The sequence below is a fragment of the Rhinoderma darwinii genome (genome assembly GCF_050947455.1).
Source record: "Rhinoderma darwinii isolate aRhiDar2 chromosome 5 unlocalized genomic scaffold, aRhiDar2.hap1 SUPER_5_unloc_7, whole genome shotgun sequence".
Lineage (NCBI taxonomy): Eukaryota > Metazoa > Chordata > Amphibia > Anura > Rhinodermatidae > Rhinoderma > Rhinoderma darwinii.
Window position 1 is genome coordinate 643,548 of NW_027461820.1, and position 18,984 is coordinate 662,531.

General features: G+C 47.7%; 13 non-coding genes across 13 annotated transcripts; all 13 read left to right on the forward strand.

Annotated features, from left to right (window-relative positions):
- The first annotated feature begins 343 nt into the window (after nucleotides 1-343).
- Nucleotides 344-534, forward strand: LOC142697021 (U2 spliceosomal RNA). The gene has a single exon (XR_012864855.1). It is a non-coding gene; the product is annotated as a U2 spliceosomal RNA (small nuclear RNA).
- Nucleotides 535-1,814: 1,280 nt separating this feature from the next.
- Nucleotides 1,815-2,005, forward strand: LOC142697022 (U2 spliceosomal RNA). Its single transcript, XR_012864856.1, has one exon. It is a non-coding gene; the product is annotated as a U2 spliceosomal RNA (small nuclear RNA).
- A 1,280-nt stretch (nucleotides 2,006-3,285) lies between these two features.
- On the forward strand, nucleotides 3,286-3,476 carry LOC142697024 (U2 spliceosomal RNA). The gene has a single exon (XR_012864858.1). It is a non-coding gene; the product is annotated as a U2 spliceosomal RNA (small nuclear RNA).
- Nucleotides 3,477-4,752: 1,276 nt separating this feature from the next.
- LOC142697025 (U2 spliceosomal RNA) lies at nucleotides 4,753-4,943 on the forward strand. Its single transcript, XR_012864859.1, has one exon. It is a non-coding gene; the product is annotated as a U2 spliceosomal RNA (small nuclear RNA).
- A 1,288-nt stretch (nucleotides 4,944-6,231) lies between these two features.
- Nucleotides 6,232-6,422, forward strand: LOC142697026 (U2 spliceosomal RNA). Its single transcript, XR_012864860.1, has one exon. It is a non-coding gene; the product is annotated as a U2 spliceosomal RNA (small nuclear RNA).
- Nucleotides 6,423-7,710: 1,288 nt separating this feature from the next.
- On the forward strand, nucleotides 7,711-7,901 carry LOC142697027 (U2 spliceosomal RNA). Its single transcript, XR_012864861.1, has one exon. It is a non-coding gene; the product is annotated as a U2 spliceosomal RNA (small nuclear RNA).
- A 1,268-nt stretch (nucleotides 7,902-9,169) lies between these two features.
- On the forward strand, nucleotides 9,170-9,360 carry LOC142697028 (U2 spliceosomal RNA). Its single transcript, XR_012864862.1, has one exon. It is a non-coding gene; the product is annotated as a U2 spliceosomal RNA (small nuclear RNA).
- A 1,300-nt stretch (nucleotides 9,361-10,660) lies between these two features.
- On the forward strand, nucleotides 10,661-10,851 carry LOC142697029 (U2 spliceosomal RNA). Its single transcript, XR_012864863.1, has one exon. It is a non-coding gene; the product is annotated as a U2 spliceosomal RNA (small nuclear RNA).
- A 1,300-nt stretch (nucleotides 10,852-12,151) lies between these two features.
- On the forward strand, nucleotides 12,152-12,342 carry LOC142697031 (U2 spliceosomal RNA). The gene has a single exon (XR_012864864.1). It is a non-coding gene; the product is annotated as a U2 spliceosomal RNA (small nuclear RNA).
- A 1,292-nt stretch (nucleotides 12,343-13,634) lies between these two features.
- Nucleotides 13,635-13,825, forward strand: LOC142697032 (U2 spliceosomal RNA). The gene has a single exon (XR_012864865.1). It is a non-coding gene; the product is annotated as a U2 spliceosomal RNA (small nuclear RNA).
- Nucleotides 13,826-15,129: 1,304 nt separating this feature from the next.
- Nucleotides 15,130-15,320, forward strand: LOC142697033 (U2 spliceosomal RNA). Its single transcript, XR_012864866.1, has one exon. It is a non-coding gene; the product is annotated as a U2 spliceosomal RNA (small nuclear RNA).
- A 1,312-nt stretch (nucleotides 15,321-16,632) lies between these two features.
- Nucleotides 16,633-16,823, forward strand: LOC142697034 (U2 spliceosomal RNA). Its single transcript, XR_012864867.1, has one exon. It is a non-coding gene; the product is annotated as a U2 spliceosomal RNA (small nuclear RNA).
- A 1,284-nt stretch (nucleotides 16,824-18,107) lies between these two features.
- LOC142697036 (U2 spliceosomal RNA) lies at nucleotides 18,108-18,298 on the forward strand. The gene has a single exon (XR_012864869.1). It is a non-coding gene; the product is annotated as a U2 spliceosomal RNA (small nuclear RNA).
- The last annotated feature ends 686 nt before the right edge of the window (nucleotides 18,299-18,984 follow it).

The window sequence follows — 18,984 nt, forward strand, 5'->3', positions numbered from 1 at the left end:
CTGGACTGGATTACAGCTGATACAAGGTGTGAAGGAACAAGGGGTGGCTGTGGGCATGCACTTGCTGCCGCTGCCAGTGTTTATCTGCATGGCAGCAGGGCATTTGGGCGTTGCCAGGAAGGCGTTTTTATGTAGATTCCTCCTCTTTCAGCACTGCATTGTGGTGCAAGCAAAAGAAGCAAATCCTGTCTGGCTTCCTCTCCGGCCTTTATTCACCTCCCGTGTAGCTGTGAGTGTGTGAGCCTGCAGGGCCCCATGGAATTGCCTAGAAGTAGGCTGAATCGCTGCAAGGGCTGAACAGCAGTATCGGGCAGGCTCGGGCAACGCGCGGCCCGTTCGGGTTATCGCTTCTCGGCCTTTTGGCTAAGATCAAGTGTAGTATCTGTTCTTATCAGTTTAATATCTGATACGTCCCCTATCTGGGGACCATATATTAAATGGATTTTTAGAACAGGGAGATGGAAATAGAGCTTGCTCTGTCCACTCCACGCATTGACCTGGTATTGCAGTATTTCCAGGACCGGTGCACCCTTTCCTTATGTGTTGACTAAAAGCAGATTCCAAAAGTGTTTTTTGTCTTTGCTATTGTTTCTGTCTTTCTGAAGGGATCTCCCCTTTTAATCCCATTATTTCAACACCTGTTGGACAATGCATGAGTGATAATGAGCTCATTGATTAAATGCAATTAATGAATAGATTGCCACCTCTTGTTGTGTGTCGTCTGTGTTTCTGTGTTTCCGGCATTTCACATTGGAACACCTCATTCACCTTCCTTGTCTTCTCTCCGCCCTCCCTTTTAGGTAAGTTAAAGAGCTGCACCTGAGCCAGCCACTGATTGATTGATTGATTGATTGATTGATTGATTGATTGATTGATGCAGCACAACAGTCAAATAGTGGAGTGGAGTAGGGGAACAGCAAACAGCCAATAAAGCAGCCCGCCCGCTCGCCTGCCCGCCACAATGGACCTACCTGTGTACACTAGATGGATGTGATGGAATGTACTGTCGTCCCTACATTTCAAGAAGAAGTAAGAATTGCAGTTGCAACAAAGCCTTGCTTGCCTACAAAGAGAGCAGCAATTTGGATTTGTTACTATGTTACCTAGAAGAATAACAAACTGTGCAAGGATGGAGGTTGTAGGAGCAAGGAGAAGTTGTCTGTAAAGTTGGTGGATGCCTATTTTCCATTTTGCAGTCCCTTGTCTCCCTCTTGTGGCCTCCTGGAGGCAACTAGCTGTGCAAAAAAAAGACAGCCTGGCGGCCGGCTGTTGCAGTGTTGCCCTCTCAGGCAACACTGAGTGACTGACTGAGCCTCACCGTCTTATATAAAGTTCAGACGGAACTTTGCACGTGTCATAGTGGAGCCCTCAGGATTCCAGAGCCAGCTTTCTGACATCATAATGGGGCCTCAGAGATAAAAGCCTGGGCCCAGGCAGTGTTGGTCAGTGCTGCTCAGCAGGCAGCACTGGACTGGACTGGATTACAGCTGATACAAGGTGTGAAGGAACAAGGGGTGGCTGTGGGCATGCACTTGCTGCCGCTGCCAGTGTTTATCTGCATGGCAGCAGGGCATTTGGGCGTTGCCAGGAAGGCGTTTTTATGTAGATTCCTCCTCTTTCAGCATTGCATTGTGGTGCAAGCAAAAGAAGCAAATCCTGTCTGGCTTCCTCTCCGGCCTTTATTCACCTCCCGTGTAGCTGTGAGTGTGTGAGCCTGCAGGGCCCCATGGAATTGCCTAGAAGTAGGCTGAATCGCTGCAAGGGCTGAACAGCAGTATCGGGCAGGCTCGGGCAACGCGCGGCCCGTTCGGGTTATCGCTTCTCGGCCTTTTGGCTAAGATCAAGTGTAGTATCTGTTCTTATCAGTTTAATATCTGATACGTCCCCTATCTGGGGACCATATATTAAATGGATTTTTAGAACAGGGAGATGGAAATAGAGCTTGCTCTGTCCACTCCACGCATTGACCTGGTATTGCAGTATTTCCAGGACCGGTGCACCCTTTCCTTATGTGTTGACTAAAAGCAGATTCCAAAAGTGTTTTTTGTCTTTGCTATTGTTTCTGTCTTTCTGAAGGGATCTCCCCTTTTAATCCCATTATTTCAACACCTGTTGGACAATGCATGAGTGATAATGAGCTCATTGATTAAATGCAATTAATGAATAGATTGCCACCTCTTGTTGTGTGTCGTCTGTGTTTCTGTGTTTCCGGCATTTCACATTGGAACACCTCATTCACCTTCCTTGTCTTCTCTCCGCCCTCCCTTTTAGGTAAGTTAAAGAGCTGCACCTGAGCCAGCCACTGATTGATTGATTGATTGATTGATTGATTGATTGATTGATTGATGCAGCACAACAGTCAAATAGTGGAGTGGAGTAGGGGAACAGCAAACAGCCAATAAAGCAGCCCGCCCGCTCGCCTGCCCGCCACAATGGACCTACCTGTGTACACTAGATGGATGTGATGGAATGTACTGTCGTCCCTACATTTCAAGAAGAAGTAAGAATTGCAGTTGCAACAAAGCCTTGCTTGCCTACAAAGAGAGCAGCAATTTGGATTTGTTACTATGTTACCTAGAAGAATAACAAACTGTGCAAGGATGGAGGTTGTAGGAGCAAGGAGAAGTTGTCTGTAAAGTTGGTGGATGCCTATTTTCCATTTTGCAGTCCCTTGTCTCCCTCTTGTGGCCTCCTGGAGGCAACTAGCTGTGCAAAAAAAAGACAGCCTGGCGGCCGGCTGTTGCAGTGTTGCCCTCTCAGGCAACACTGAGTGACTGACTGAGCCTCACCGTCTTATATAAAGTTCAGACGGAACTTTGCACGTGTCATAGTGGAGCCCTCAGGATTCCAGAGCCAGCTTTCTGACATCATAATGGGGCCTCAGAGATAAAAGCCTGGGCCCAGGCAGTGTTGGTCAGTGCTGCTCAGCAGGCAGCACTGGACTGGACTGGATTACAGCTGATACAAGGTGTGAAGGAACAAGGGGTGGCTGTGGGCATGCACTTGCTGCCGCTGCCAGTGTTTATCTGCATGGCAGCAGGGCATTTGGGCGTTGCCAGGAAGGCGTTTTTATGTAGATTCCTCCTCTTTCAGCACTGCATTGTGGTGCAAGCAAAAGAAGCAAATCCTGTCTGGCTTCCTCTCCGGCCTTTATTCACCTCCCGTGTAGCTGTGAGTGTGTGAGCCTGCAGGGCCCCATGGAATTGCCTAGAAGTAGGCTGAATCGCTGCAAGGGCTGAACAGCAGTATCGGGCAGGCTCGGGCAACGCGCGGCCCGTTCGGGTTATCGCTTCTCGGCCTTTTGGCTAAGATCAAGTGTAGTATCTGTTCTTATCAGTTTAATATCTGATACGTCCCCTATCTGGGGACCATATATTAAATGGATTTTTAGAACAGGGAGATGGAAATAGAGCTTGCTCTGTCCACTCCACGCATTGACCTGGTATTGCAGTATTTCCAGGACCGGTGCACCCTTTCCTTATGTGTTGACTAAAAGCAGATTCCAAAAGTGTTTTTTGTCTTTGCTATTGTTTCTGTCTTTCTGAAGGGATCTCCCCTTTTAATCCCATTATTTCAACACCTGTTGGACAATGCATGAGTGATAATGAGCTCATTGATTAAATGCAATTAATGAATAGATTGCCACCTCTTGTTGTGTGTCGTCTGTGTTTCTGTGTTTCCGGCATTTCACATTGGAACACCTCATTCACCTTCCTTGTCTTCTCTCCGCCCTCCCTTTTAGGTAAGTTAAAGAGCTGCACCTGAGCCAGCCACTGATTGATTGATTGATTGATTGATTGATTGATTGATTGATGCAGCACAACAGTCAAATAGTGGAGTGGAGTAGGGGAACAGCAAACAGCCAATAAAGCAGCCCGCCCGCTCGCCTGCCCGCCACAATGGACCTACCTGTGTACACTAGATGGATGTGATGGAATGTACTGTCGTCCCTACATTTCAAGAAGAAGTAAGAATTGCAGTTGCAACAATGCCTTGCTTGCCTACAAAGAGAGCAGCAATTTGGATTTGTTACTATGTTACCTAGAAGAATAACAAACTGTGCAAGGATGGAGGTTGTAGGAGCAAGGAGAAGTTGTCGGTAAAGTTGGTGGATGCCTATTTTCCATTTTGCAGTCCCTTGTCTCCCTCTTGTGGCCTCCTGGAGGCAACTAGCTGTGCAAAAAAAAGACAGCCTGGCGGCCGGCTGTTGCAGTGTTGCCCTCTCAGGCAACACTGAGTGACTGACTGAGCCTCACCGTCTTATATAAAGTTCAGACGGAACTTTGCACGTGTCATAGTGGAGCCCTCAGGATTCCAGAGCCAGCTTTCTGACATCATAATGGGGCCTCAGAGATAAAAGCCTGGGCCCAGGCAGTGTTGGTCAGTGCTGCTCAGCAGGCAGCACTGGACTGGACTGGATTACAGCTGATACAAGGTGTGAAGGAACAAGGGGTGGCTGTGGGCATGCACTTGCTGCCGCTGCCAGTGTTTATCTGCATGGCAGCAGGGCATTTGGGCGTTGCCAGGAAGGCGTTTTTATGTAGATTCCTCCTCTTTCAGCACTGCATTGTGGTGCAAGCAAAAGAAGCAAATCCTGTCTGGCTTCCTCTCCGGCCTTTATTCACCTCCCGTGTAGCTGTGAGTGTGTGAGCCTGCAGGGCCCCATGGAATTGCCTAGAAGTAGGCTGAATCGCTGCAAGGGCTGAACAGCAGTATCGGGCAGGCTCGGGCAACGCGCGGCCCGTTCGGGTTATCGCTTCTCGGCCTTTTGGCTAAGATCAAGTGTAGTATCTGTTCTTATCAGTTTAATATCTGATACGTCCCCTATCTGGGGACCATATATTAAATGGATTTTTAGAACAGGGAGATGGAAATAGAGCTTGCTCTGTCCACTCCACGCATTGACCTGGTATTGCAGTATTTCCAGGACCGGTGCACCCTTTCCTTATGTGTTGACTAAAAGCAGATTCCAAAAGTGTTTTTTGTCTTTGCTATTGTTTCTGTCTTTCTGAAGGGATCTCCCCTTTTAATCCCATTATTTCAACACCTGTTGGACAATGCATGAGTGATAATGAGCTCATTGATTAAATGCAATTAATGAATAGATTGCCACCTCTTGCTGTGTGTCGTCTGTGTTTCTGTGTTTCCGGCATTTCACATTGGAACACCTCATTCACCTTCCTTGTCTTCTCTCCGCCCTCCCTTTTAGGTAAGTTAAAGAGCTGCACCTGAGCCAGCCACTGATTGATTGATTGATTGATTGATTGATTGATTGATTGATTGATTGATTGATGCAGCACAACAGTCAAATAGTGGAGTGGAGTAGGGGAACAGCAAACAGCCAATAAAGCAGCCCGCCCGCTCGCCTGCCCGCCACAATGGACCTACCTGTGTACACTAGATGGATGTGATGGAATGTACTGTCGTCCCTACATTTCAAGAAGAAGTAAGAATTGCAGTTGCAACAAAGCCTTGCTTGCCTACAAAGAGAGCAGCAATTTGGATTTGTTACTATGTTACCTAGAAGAATAACAAACTGTGCAAGGATGGAGGTTGTAGGAGCAAGGAGAAGTTGTCTGTAAAGTTGGTGGATGCCTATTTTCCATTTTGCAGTCCCTTGTCTCCCTCTTGTGGCCTCCTGGAGGCAACTAGCTGTGCAAAAAAAAGACAGCCTGGCGGCCGGCTGTTGCAGTGTTGCCCTCTCAGGCAACACTGAGTGACTGACTGAGCCTCACCGTCTTATATAAAGTTCAGACGGAACTTTGCACGTGTCATAGTGGAGCCCTCAGGATTCCAGAGCCAGCTTTCTGACATCATAATGGGGCCTCAGAGATAAAAGCCTGGGCCCAGGCAGTGTTGGTCAGTGCTGCTCAGCAGGCAGCACTGGACTGGACTGGATTACAGCTGATACAAGGTGTGAAGGAACAAGGTGTGGCTGTGGGCATGCACTTGCTGCCGCTGCCAGTGTTTATCTGCATGGCAGCAGGGCATTTGGGCGTTGCCAGGAAGGCGTTTTTATGTAGATTCCTCCTCTTTCAGCACTGCATTGTGGTGCAAGCAAAAGAAGCAAATCCTGTCTGGCTTCCTCTCCGGCCTTTATTCACCTCCCGTGTAGCTGTGAGTGTGTGAGCCTGCAGGGCCCCATGGAATTGCCTAGAAGTAGGCTGAATCGCTGCAAGGGCTGAACAGCAGTATCGGGCAGGCTCGGGCAACGCGCGGCCCGTTCGGGTTATCGCTTCTCGGCCTTTTGGCTAAGATCAAGTGTAGTATCTGTTCTTATCAGTTTAATATCTGATACGTCCCCTATCTGGGGACCATATATTAAATGGATTTTTAGAACAGGGAGATGGAAATAGAGCTTGCTCTGTCCACTCCACGCATTGACCTGGTATTGCAGTATTTCCAGGACCGGTGCACCCTTTCCTTATGTGTTGACTAAAAGCAGATTCCAAAAGTGTTTTTTGTCTTTGCTATTGTTTCTGTCTTTCTGAAGGGATCTCCCCTTTTAATCCCATTATTTCAACACCTGTTGGACAATGCATGAGTGATAATGAGCTCATTGATTAAATGCAATTAATGAATAGATTGCCACCTCTTGTTGTGTGTCGTCTGTGTTTCTGTGTTTCCGGCATTTCACATTGGAACACCTCATTCACCTTCCTTGTCTTCTCTCCGCCCTCCCTTTTAGGTAAGTTAAAGAGCTGCACCTGAGCCAGCCACTGATTGATTGATTGATTGATTGATTGATTGATTGATTGATTGATTGATTGATGCAGCACAACAGTCAAATAGTGGAGTGGAGTAGGGGAACAGCAAACAGCCAATAAAGCAGCCCGCCCGCTCGCCTGCCCGCCACAATGGACCTACCTGTGTACACTAGATGGATGTGATGGAATGTACTGTCGTCCCTACATTTCAAGAAGAAGTAAGAATTGCAGTTGCAACAAAGCCTTGCTTGCCTACAAAGAGAGCAGCAATTTGGATTTGTTACTATGTTACCTAGAAGAATAACAAACTGTGCAAGGATGGAGGTTGTAGGAGCAAGGAGAAGTTGTCTGTAAAGTTGGTGGATGCCTATTTTCCATTTTGCAGTCCCTTGTCTCCCTCTTGTGGCCTCCTGGAGGCAACTAGCTGTGCAAAAAAAAGACAGCCTGGCGGCCGGCTGTTGCAGTGTTGCCCTCTCAGGCAACACTGAGTGACTGACTGAGCCTCACCGTCTTATATAAAGTTCAGACGGAACTTTGCACGTGTCATAGTGGAGCCCTCAGGATTCCAGAGCCAGCTTTCTGACATCATAATGGGGCCTCAGAGATAAAAGCCTGGGCCCAGGCAGTGTTGGTCAGTGCTGCTCAGCAGGCAGCACTGGACTGGACTGGATTACAGCTGATACAAGGTGTGAAGGAACAAGGGGTGGCTGTGGGCATGCACTTGCTGCCGCTGCCAGTGTTTATCTGCATGGCAGCAGGGCATTTGGGCGTTGCCAGGAAGGCGTTTTTATGTAGATTCCTCCTCTTTCAGCACTGCATTGTGGTGCAAGCAAAAGAAGCAAATCCTGTCTGGCTTCCTCTCCGGCCTTTATTCACCTCCCGTGTAGCTGTGAGTGTGTGAGCCTGCAGGGCCCCATGGAATTGCCTAGAAGTAGGCTGAATCGCTGCAAGGGCTGAACAGCAGTATCGGGCAGGCTCGGGCAACGCGCGGCCCGTTCGGGTTATCGCTTCTCGGCCTTTTGGCTAAGATCAAGTGTAGTATCTGTTCTTATCAGTTTAATATCTGATACGTCCCCTATCTGGGGACCATATATTAAATGGATTTTTAGAACAGGGAGATGGAAATAGAGCTTGCTCTGTCCACTCCACGCATTGACCTGGTATTGCAGTATTTCCAGGACCGGTGCACCCTTTCCTTATGTGTTGACTAAAAGCAGATTCCAAAAGTGTTTTTTGTCTTTGCTATTGTTTCTGTCTTTCTGAAGGGATCTCCCCTTTTAATCCCATTATTTCAACACCTGTTGGACAATGCATGAGTGATAATGAGCTCATTGATTAAATGCAATTAATGAATAGATTGCCACCTCTTGTTGTGTGTCGTCTGTGTTTCTGTGTTTCCGGCATTTTACATTGGAACACCTCATTCACCTTCCTTGTCTTCTCTCCGCCCTCCCTTTTAGGTAAGTTAAAGAGCTGCACCTGAGCCAGCCACTGATTGATTGATTGATTGATTGATTGATTGATGCAGCACAACAGTCAAATAGTGGAGTGGAGTAGGGGAACAGCAAACAGCCAATAAAGCAGCCCGCCCGCTCGCCTGCCCGCCACAATGGACCTACCTGTGTACACTAGATGGATGTGATGGAATGTACTGTCGTCCCTACATTTCAAGAAGAAGTAAGAATTGCAGTTGCAACAAAGCCTTGCTTGCCTACAAAGAGAGCAGCAATTTGGATTTGTTACTATGTTACCTAGAAGAATAACAAACTGTGCAAGGATGGAGGTTGTAGGAGCAAGGAGAAGTTGTCTGTAAAGTTGGTGGATGCCTATTTTCCATTTTGCAGTCCCTTGTCTCCCTCTTGTGGCCTCCTGGAGGCAACTAGCTGTGCAAAAAAAAGACAGCCTGGCGGCCGGCTGTTGCAGTGTTGCCCTCTCAGGCAACACTGAGTGACTGACTGAGCCTCACCGTCTTATATAAAGTTCAGACGGAACTTTGCACGTGTCATAGTGGAGCCCTCAGGATTCCAGAGCCAGCTTTCTGACATCATAATGGGGCCTCAGAGATAAAAGCCTGGGCCCAGGCAGTGTTGGTCAGTGCTGCTCAGCAGGCAGCACTGGACTGGACTGGATTACAGCTGATACAAGGTGTGAAGGAACAAGGTGTGGCTGTGGGCATGCACTTGCTGCCGCTGCCAGTGTTTATCTGCATGGCAGCAGGGCATTTGGGCGTTGCCAGGAAGGCGTTTTTATGTAGATTCCTCCTCTTTCAGCACTGCATTGTGGTGCAAGCAAAAGAAGCAAATCCTGTCTGGCTTCCTCTCCGGCCTTTATTCACCTCCCGTGTAGCTGTGAGTGTGTGAGCCTGCAGGGCCCCATGGAATTGCCTAGAAGTAGGCTGAATCGCTGCAAGGGCTGAACAGCAGTATCGGGCAGGCTCGGGCAACGCGCGGCCCGTTCGGGTTATCGCTTCTCGGCCTTTTGGCTAAGATCAAGTGTAGTATCTGTTCTTATCAGTTTAATATCTGATACGTCCCCTATCTGGGGACCATATATTAAATGGATTTTTAGAACAGGGAGATGGAAATAGAGCTTGCTCTGTCCACTCCACGCATTGACCTGGTATTGCAGTATTTCCAGGACCGGTGCACCCTTTCCTTATGTGTTGACTAAAAGCAGATTCCAAAAGTGTTTTTTGTCTTTGCTATTGTTTCTGTCTTTCTGAAGGGATCTCCCCTTTTAATCCCATTATTTCAACACCTGTTGGACAATGCATGAGTGATAATGAGCTCATTGATTAAATGCAATTAATGAATAGATTGCCACCTCTTGTTGTGTGTCGTCTGTGTTTCTGTGTTTCCGGCATTTCACATTGGAACACCTCATTCACCTTCCTTGTCTTCTCTCCGCCCTCCCTTTTAGGTAAGTTAAAGAGCTGCACCTGAGCCAGCCACTGATTGATTGATTGATTGATTGATTGATTGATTGATTGATTGATTGATTGATTGATTGATTGATGCAGCACAACAGTCAAATAGTGGAGTGGAGTAGGGGAACAGCAAACAGCCAATAAAGCAGCCCGCCCGCTCGCCTGCCCGCCACAATGGACCTACCTGTGTACACTAGATGGATGTGATGGAATGTACTGTCGTCCCTACATTTCAAGAAGAAGTAAGAATTGCAGTTGCAACAAAGCCTTGCTTGCCTACAAAGAGAGCAGCAATTTGGATTTGTTACTATGTTACCTAGAAGAATAACAAACTGTGCAAGGATGGAGGTTGTAGGAGCAAGGAGAAGTTGTCTGTAAAGTTGGTGGATGCCTATTTTCCATTTTGCAGTCCCTTGTCTCCCTCTTGTGGCCTCCTGGAGGCAACTAGCTGTGCAAAAAAAAGACAGCCTGGCGGCCGGCTGTTGCAGTGTTGCCCTCTCAGGCAACACTGAGTGACTGACTGAGCCTCACCGTCTTATATAAAGTTCAGACGGAACTTTGCACGTGTCATAGTGGAGCCCTCAGGATTCCAGAGCCAGCTTTCTGACATCATAATGGGGCCTCAGAGATAAAAGCCTGGGCCCAGGCAGTGTTGGTCAGTGCTGCTCAGCAGGCAGCACTGGACTGGACTGGATTACAGCTGATACAAGGTGTGAAGGAACAAGGGGTGGCTGTGGGCATGCACTTGCTGCCGCTGCCAGTGTTTATCTGCATGGCAGCAGGGCATTTGGGCGTTGCCAGGAAGGCGTTTTTATGTAGATTCCTCCTCTTTCAGCACTGCATTGTGGTGCAAGCAAAAGAAGCAAATCCTGTCTGGCTTCCTCTCCGGCCTTTATTCACCTCCCGTGTAGCTGTGAGTGTGTGAGCCTGCAGGGCCCCATGGAATTGCCTAGAAGTAGGCTGAATCGCTGCAAGGGCTGAACAGCAGTATCGGGCAGGCTCGGGCAACGCGCGGCCCGTTCGGGTTATCGCTTCTCGGCCTTTTGGCTAAGATCAAGTGTAGTATCTGTTCTTATCAGTTTAATATCTGATACGTCCCCTATCTGGGGACCATATATTAAATGGATTTTTAGAACAGGGAGATGGAAATAGAGCTTGCTCTGTCCACTCCACGCATTGACCTGGTATTGCAGTATTTCCAGGACCGGTGCACCCTTTCCTTATGTGTTGACTAAAAGCAGATTCCAAAAGTGTTTTTTGTCTTTGCTATTGTTTCTGTCTTTCTGAAGGGATCTCCCCTTTTAATCCCATTATTTCAACACATGTTGGACAATGCATGAGTGATAATGAGCTCATTGATTAAATGCAATTAATGAATAGATTGCCACCTCTTGTTGTGTGTCGTCTGTGTTTCTGTGTTTCCGGCATTTCACATTGGAACACCTCATTCACCTTCCTTGTCTTCTCTCCGCCCTCCCTTTTAGGTAAGTTAAAGAGCTGCACCTGAGCCAGCCACTGATTGATTGATTGATTGATTGATTGATTGATTGATTGATTGATTGATTGATTGATTGATTGATGCAGCACAACAGTCAAATAGTGGAGTGGAGTAGGGGAACAGCAAACAGCCAATAAAGCAGCCCGCCCGCTCGCCTGCCCGCCACAATGGACCTACCTGTGTACACTAGATGGATGTGATGGAATGTACTGTCGTCCCTACATTTCAAGAAGAAGTAAGAATTGCAGTTGCAACAAAGCCTTGCTTGCTTACAAAGAGAGCAGCAATTTGGATTTGTTACTATGTTACCTAGAAGAATAACAAACTGTGCAAGGATGGAGGTTGTAGGAGCAAGGAGAAGTTGTCTGTAAAGTTGGTGGATGCCTATTTTCCATTTTGCAGTCCCTTGTCTCCCTCTTGTGGCCTCCTGGAGGCAACTAGCTGTGCAAAAAAAAGACAGCCTGGCGGCCGGCTGTTGCAGTGTTGCCCTCTCAGGCAACACTGAGTGACTGACTGAGCCTCACCGTCTTATATAAAGTTCAGACGGAACTTTGCACGTGTCATAGTGGAGCCCTCAGGATTCCAGAGCCAGCTTTCTGACATCATAATGGGGCCTCAGAGATAAAAGCCTGGGCCCAGGCAGTGTTGGTCAGTGCTGCTCAGCAGGCAGCACTGGACTGGACTGGATTACAGCTGATACAAGGTGTGAAGGAACAAGGGGTGGCTGTGGGCATGCACTTGCTGCCGCTGCCAGTGTTTATCTGCATGGCAGCAGGGCATTTGGGCGTTGCCAGGAAGGCGTTTTTATGTAGATTCCTCCTCTTTCAGCACTGCATTGTGGTGCAAGCAAAAGAAGCAAATCCTGTCTGGCTTCCTCTCCGGCCTTTATTCACCTCCCGTGTAGCTGTGAGTGTGTGAGCCTGCAGGGCCCCATGGAATTGCCTAGAAGTAGGCTGAATCGCTGCAAGGGCTGAACAGCAGTATCGGGCAGGCTCGGGCAACGCGCGGCCCGTTCGGGTTATCGCTTCTCGGCCTTTTGGCTAAGATCAAGTGTAGTATCTGTTCTTATCAGTTTAATATCTGATACGTCCCCTATCTGGGGACCATATATTAAATGGATTTTTAGAACAGGGAGATGGAAATAGAGCTTGCTCTGTCCACTCCACGCATTGACCTGGTATTGCAGTATTTCCAGGACCGGTGCACCCTTTCCTTATGTGTTGACTAAAAGCAGATTCCAAAAGTGTTTTTTGTCTTTGCTATTGTTTCTGTCTTTCTGAAGGGATCTCCCCTTTTAATCCCATTATTTCAACACCTGTTGGACAATGCATGAGTGATAATGAGCTCATTGATTAAATGCAATTAATGAATAGATTGCCACCTCTTGTTGTGTGTCGTCTGTGTTTCTGTGTTTCCGGCATTTCACATTGGAACACCTCATTCACCTTCCTTGTCTTCTCTCCGCCCTCCCTTTTAGGTAAGTTAAAGAGCTGCACCTGAGCCAGCCACTGATTGATTGATTGATTGATTGATTGATTGATTGATTGATTGATTGATTGATTGATGCAGCACAACAGTCAAATAGTGGAGTGGAGTAGGGGAACAGCAAACAGCCAATAAAGCAGCCCGCCCGCTCGCCTGCCCGCCACAATGGACCTACCTGTGTACACTAGATGGATGTGATGGAATGTACTGTCGTCCCTACATTTCAAGAAGAAGTAAGAATTGCAGTTGCAACAAAGCCTTGCTTGCCTACAAAGAGAGCAGCAATTTGGATTTGTTACTATGTTACCTAGAAGAATAACAAACTGTGCAAGGATGGAGGTTGTAGGAGCAAGGAGAAGTTGTCTGTAAAGTTGGTGGATGCCTATTTTCCATTTTGCAGTCCCTTGTCTCCCTCTTGTGGCCTCCTGGAGGCAACTAGCTGTGCAAAAAAAAGACAGCCTGGCGGCCGGCTGTTGCAGTGTTGCCCTCTCAGGCAACACTGAGTGACTGACTGAGCCTCACCGTCTTATATAAAGTTCAGACGGAACTTTGCACGTGTCATAGTGGAGCCCTCAGGATTCCAGAGCCAGCTTTCTGACATCATAATGGGGCCTCAGAGATAAAAGCCTGGGCCCAGGCAGTGTTGGTCAGTGCTGCTCAGCAGGCAGCACTGGACTGGACTGGATTACAGCTGATACAAGGTGTGAAGGAACAAGGGGTGGCTGTGGGCATGCACTTGCTGCCGCTGCCAGTGTTTATCTGCATGGCAGCAGGGCATTTGGGCGTTGCCAGGAAGGCGTTTTTATGTAGATTCCTCCTCTTTCAGCACTGCATTGTGGTGCAAGCAAAAGAAGCAAATCCTGTCTGGCTTCCTCTCCGGCCTTTATTCACCTCCCGTGTAGCTGTGAGTGTGTGAGCCTGCAGGGCCCCATGGAATTGCCTAGAAGTAGGCTGAATCGCTGCAAGGGCTGAACAGCAGTATCGGGCAGGCTCGGGCAACGCGCGGCCCGTTCGGGTTATCGCTTCTCGGCCTTTTGGCTAAGATCAAGTGTAGTATCTGTTCTTATCAGTTTAATATCTGATACGTCCCCTATCTGGGGACCATATATTAAATGGATTTTTAGAACAGGGAGATGGAAATAGAGCTTGCTCTGTCCACTCCACGCATTGACCTGGTATTGCAGTATTTCCAGGACCGGTGCACCCTTTCCTTATGTGTTGACTAAAAGCAGATTCCAAAAGTGTTTTTTGTCTTTGCTATTGTTTCTGTCTTTCTGAAGGGATCTCCCCTTTTAATCCCATTATTTCAACACCTGTTGGACAATGCATGAGTGATAATGAGCTCATTGATTAAATGCAATTAATGAATAGATTGCCACCTCTTGTTGTGTGTCGTCTGTGTTTCTGTGTTTCCGGCATTTCACATTGGAACACCTCATTCACCTTCCTTGTCTTCTCTCCGCCCTCCCTTTTAGGTAAGTTAAAGAGCTGCACCTGAGCCAGCCACTGATTGATTGATTGATTGATTGATTGATTGATTGATTGATTGATTGATTGATTGATTGATTGATTGATGCAGCACAACAGTCAAATAGTGGAGTGGAGTAGGGGAACAGCAAACAGCCAATAAAGCAGCCCGCCCGCTCGCCTGCCCGCCACAATGGACCTACCTGTGTACACTAGATGGATGTGATGGAATGTACTGTCGTCCCTACATTTCAAGAAGAAGTAAGAATTGCAGTTGCAACAAAGCCTTGCTTGCCTACAAAGAGAGCAGCAATTTGGATTTGTTACTATGTTACCTAGAAGAATAACAAACTGTGCAAGGATGGAGGTTGTAGGAGCAAGGAGAAGTTGTCTGTAAAGTTGGTGGATGCCTATTTTCCATTTTGCAGTCCCTTGTCTCCCTCTTGTGGCCTCCTGGAGGCAACTAGCTGTGCAAAAAAAAGACAGCCTGGCGGCCGGCTGTTGCAGTGTTGCCCTCTCAGGCAACACTGAGTGACTGACTGAGCCTCACCGTCTTATATAAAGTTCAGACGGAACTTTGCACGTGTCATAGTGGAGCCCTCAGGATTCCAGAGCCAGCTTTCTGACATCATAATGGGGCCTCAGAGATAAAAGCCTGGGCCCAGGCAGTGTTGGTCAGTGCTGCTCAGCAGGCAGCACTGGACTGGACTGGATTACAGCTGATACAAGGTGTGAAGGAACAAGGGGTGGCTGTGGGCATGCACTTGCTGCCGCTGCCAGTGTTTATCTGCATGGCAGCAGGGCATTTGGGCGTTGCCAGGAAGGCGTTTTTATGTAGATTCCTCCTCTTTCAGCACTGCATTGTGGTGCAAGCAAAAGAAGCAAATCCTGTCTGGCTTCCTCTCCGGCCTTTATTCACCTCCCGTGTAGCTGTGAGTGTGTGAGCCTGCAGGGCCCCATGGAATTGCCTAGAAGTAGGCTGAATCGCTGCAAGGGCTGAACAGCAGTATCGGGCAGGCTCGGGCAACGCGCGGCCCGTTCGGGTTATCGCTTCTCGGCCTTTTGGCTAAGATCAAGTGTAGTATCTGTTCTTATCAGTTTAATATCTGATACGTCCCCTATCTGGGGACCATATATTAAATGGATTTTTAGAACAGGGAGATGGAAATAGAGCTTGCTCTGTCCACTCCACGCATTGACCTGGTATTGCAGTATTTCCAGGACCGGTGCACCCTTTCCTTATGTGTTGACTAAAAGCAGATTCCAAAAGTGTTTTTTGTCTTTGCTATTGTTTCTGTCTTTCTGAAGGGATCTCCCCTTTTAATCCCATTATTTCAACACCTGTTGGACAATGCATGAGTGATAATGAGCTCATTGATTAAATGCAATTAATGAATAGATTGCCACCTCTTGTTGTGTGTCGTCTGTGTTTCTGTGTTTCCGGCATTTCACATTGGAACACCTCATTCACCTTCCTTGTCTTCTCTCCGCCCTCCCTTTTAGGTAAGTTAAAGAGCTGCACCTGAGCCAGCCACTGATTGATTGATTGATTGATTGATTGATTGATTGATTGATTGATTGATTGATTGATTGATTGATTGATTGATTGATGCAGCACAACAGTCAAATAGTGGAGTGGAGTAGGGGAACAGCAAACAGCCAATAAAGCAGCCCGCCCGCTCGCCTGCCCGCCACAATGGACCTACCTGTGTACACTAGATGGATGTGATGGAATGTACTGTCGTCCCTACATTTCAAGAAGAAGTAAGAATTGCAGTTGCAACAAAGCCTTGCTTGCCTACAAAGAGAGCAGCAATTTGGATTTGTTACTATGTTACCTAGAAGAATAACAAACTGTGCAAGGATGGAGGTTGTAGGAGCAAGGAGAAGTTGTCTGTAAAGTTGGTGGATGCCTATTTTCCATTTTGCAGTCCCTTGTCTCCCTCTTGTGGCCTCCTGGAGGCAACTAGCTGTGCAAAAAAAAGACAGCCTGGCGGCCGGCTGTTGCAGTGTTGCCCTCTCAGGCAACACTGAGTGACTGACTGAGCCTCACCGTCTTATATAAAGTTCAGACGGAACTTTGCACGTGTCATAGTGGAGCCCTCAGGATTCCAGAGCCAGCTTTCTGACATCATAATGGGGCCTCAGAGATAAAAGCCTGGGCCCAGGCAGTGTTGGTCAGTGCTGCTCAGCAGGCAGCACTGGACTGGACTGGATTACAGCTGATACAAGGTGTGAAGGAACAAGGGGTGGCTGTGGGCTTGCACTTGCTGCCGCTGCCAGTGTTTATCTGCATGGCAGCAGGGCATTTGGGCGTTGCCAGGAAGGCGTTTTTATGTAGATTCCTCCTCTTTCAGCACTGCATTGTGGTGCAAGCAAAAGAAGCAAATCCTGTCTGGCTTCCTCTCCGGCCTTTATTCACCTCCCGTGTAGCTGTGAGTGTGTGAGCCTGCAGGGCCCCATGGAATTGCCTAGAAGTAGGCTGAATCGCTGCAAGGGCTGAACAGCAGTATCGGGCAGGCTCGGGCAACGCGCGGCCCGTTCGGGTTATCGCTTCTCGGCCTTTTGGCTAAGATCAAGTGTAGTATCTGTTCTTATCAGTTTAATATCTGATACGTCCCCTATCTGGGGACCATATATTAAATGGATTTTTAGAACAGGGAGATGGAAATAGAGCTTGCTCTGTCCACTCCACGCATTGACCTGGTATTGCAGTATTTCCAGGACCGGTGCACCCTTTCCTTATGTGTTGACTAAAAGCAGATTCCAAAAGTGTTTTTTGTCTTTGCTATTGTTTCTGTCTTTCTGAAGGGATCTCCCCTTTTAATCCCATTATTTCAACACCTGTTGGACAATGCATGAGTGATAATGAGCTCATTGATTAAATGCAATTAATGAATAGATTGCCACCTCTTGTTGTGTGTCGTCTGTGTTTCTGTGTTTCCGGCATTTCACATTGGAACACCTCATTCACCTTCCTTGTCTTCTCTCCGCCCTCCCTTTTAGGTAAGTTAAAGAGCTGCACCTGAGCCAGCCACTGATTGATTGATTGATTGATTGATTGATTGATTGATTGATTGATTGATGCAGCACAACAGTCAAATAGTGGAGTGGAGTAGGGGAACAGCAAACAGCCAATAAAGCAGCCCGCCCGCTCGCCTGCCCGCCACAATGGACCTACCTGTGTACACTAGATGGATGTGATGGAATGTACTGTCGTCCCTACATTTCAAGAAGAAGTAAGAATTGCAGTTGCAACAAAGCCTTGCTTGCCTACAAAGAGAGCAGCAATTTGGATTTGTTACTATGTTACCTAGAAGAATAACAAACTGTGCAAGGATGGAGGTTGTAGGAGCAAGGAGAAGTTGTCTGTAAAGTTGGTGGATGCCTATTTTCCATTTTGCAGTCCCTTGTCTCCCTCTTGTGGCCTCCTGGAGGCAACTAGCTGTGCAAAAAAAAGACAGCCTGGCGGCCGGCTGTTGCAGTGTTGCCCTCTCAGGCAACACTGAGTGACTGACTGAGCCTCACCGTCTTATATAAAGTTCAGACGGAACTTTGCACGTGTCATAGTGGAGCCCTCAGGATTCCAGAGCCAGCTTTCTGACATCATAATGGGGCCTCAGAGATAAAAGCCTGGGCCCAGGCAGTGTTGGTCAGTGCTGCTCAGCAGGCAGCACTGGACTGGACTGGATTACAGCTGATACAAGGTGTGAAGGAACAAGGGGTGGCTGTGGGCATGCACTTGCTGCCGCTGCCAGTGTTTATCTGCATGGCAGCAGGGCATTTGGGCGTTGCCAGGAAGGCGTTTTTATGTAGATTCCTCCTCTTTCAGCACTGCATTGTGGTGCAAGCAAAAGAAGCAAATCCTGTCTGGCTTCCTCTCCGGCCTTTATTCACCTCCCGTGTAGCTGTGAGTGTGTGAGCCTGCAGGGCCCCATGGAATTGCCTAGAAGTAGGCTGAATCGCTGCAAGGGCTGAACAGCAGTATCGGGCAGGCTCGGGCAACGCGCGGCCCGTTCGGGTTATCGCTTCTCGGCCTTTTGGCTAAGATCAAGTGTAGTATCTGTTCTTATCAGTTTAATATCTGATACGTCCCCTATCTGGGGACCATATATTAAATGGATTTTTAGAACAGGGAGATGGAAATAGAGCTTGCTCTGTCCACTCCACGCATTGACCTGGTATTGCAGTATTTCCAGGACCGGTGCACCCTTTCCTTATGTGTTGACTAAAAGCAGATTCCAAAAGTGTTTTTTGTCTTTGCTATTGTTTCTGTCTTTCTGAAGGGATCTCCCCTTTTAATCCCATTATTTCAACACCTGTTGGACAATGCATGAGTGATAATGAGCTCATTGATTAAATGCAATTAATGAATAGATTGCCACCTCTTGTTGTGTGTCGTCTGTGTTTCTGTGTTTCCGGCATTTCACATTGGAACACCTCATTCACCTTCCTTGTCTTCTCTCCGCCCTCCCTTTTAGGTAAGTTAAAGAGCTGCACCTGAGCCAGCCACTGATTGATTGATTGATTGATTGATTGATTGATTGATTGATTGATTGATTGATTGATTGATTGATGCAGCACAACAGTCAAATAGTGGAGTGGAGTAGGGGAACAGCAAACAGCCAATAAAGCAGCCCGCCCGCTCGCCTGCCCGCCACAATGGACCTACCTGTGTACACTAGATGGATGTGATGGAATGTACTGTCGTCCCTACATTTCAAGAAGAAGTAAGAATTGCAGTTGCAACAAAGCCTTGCTTGCCTACAAAGAGAGCAGCAATTTGGATTTGTTACTATGTTACCTAGAAGAATAACAAACTGTGCAAGGATGGAGGTTGTAGGAGCAAGGAGAAGTTGTCTGTAAAGTTGGTGGATGCCTATTTTCCATTTTGCAGTCCC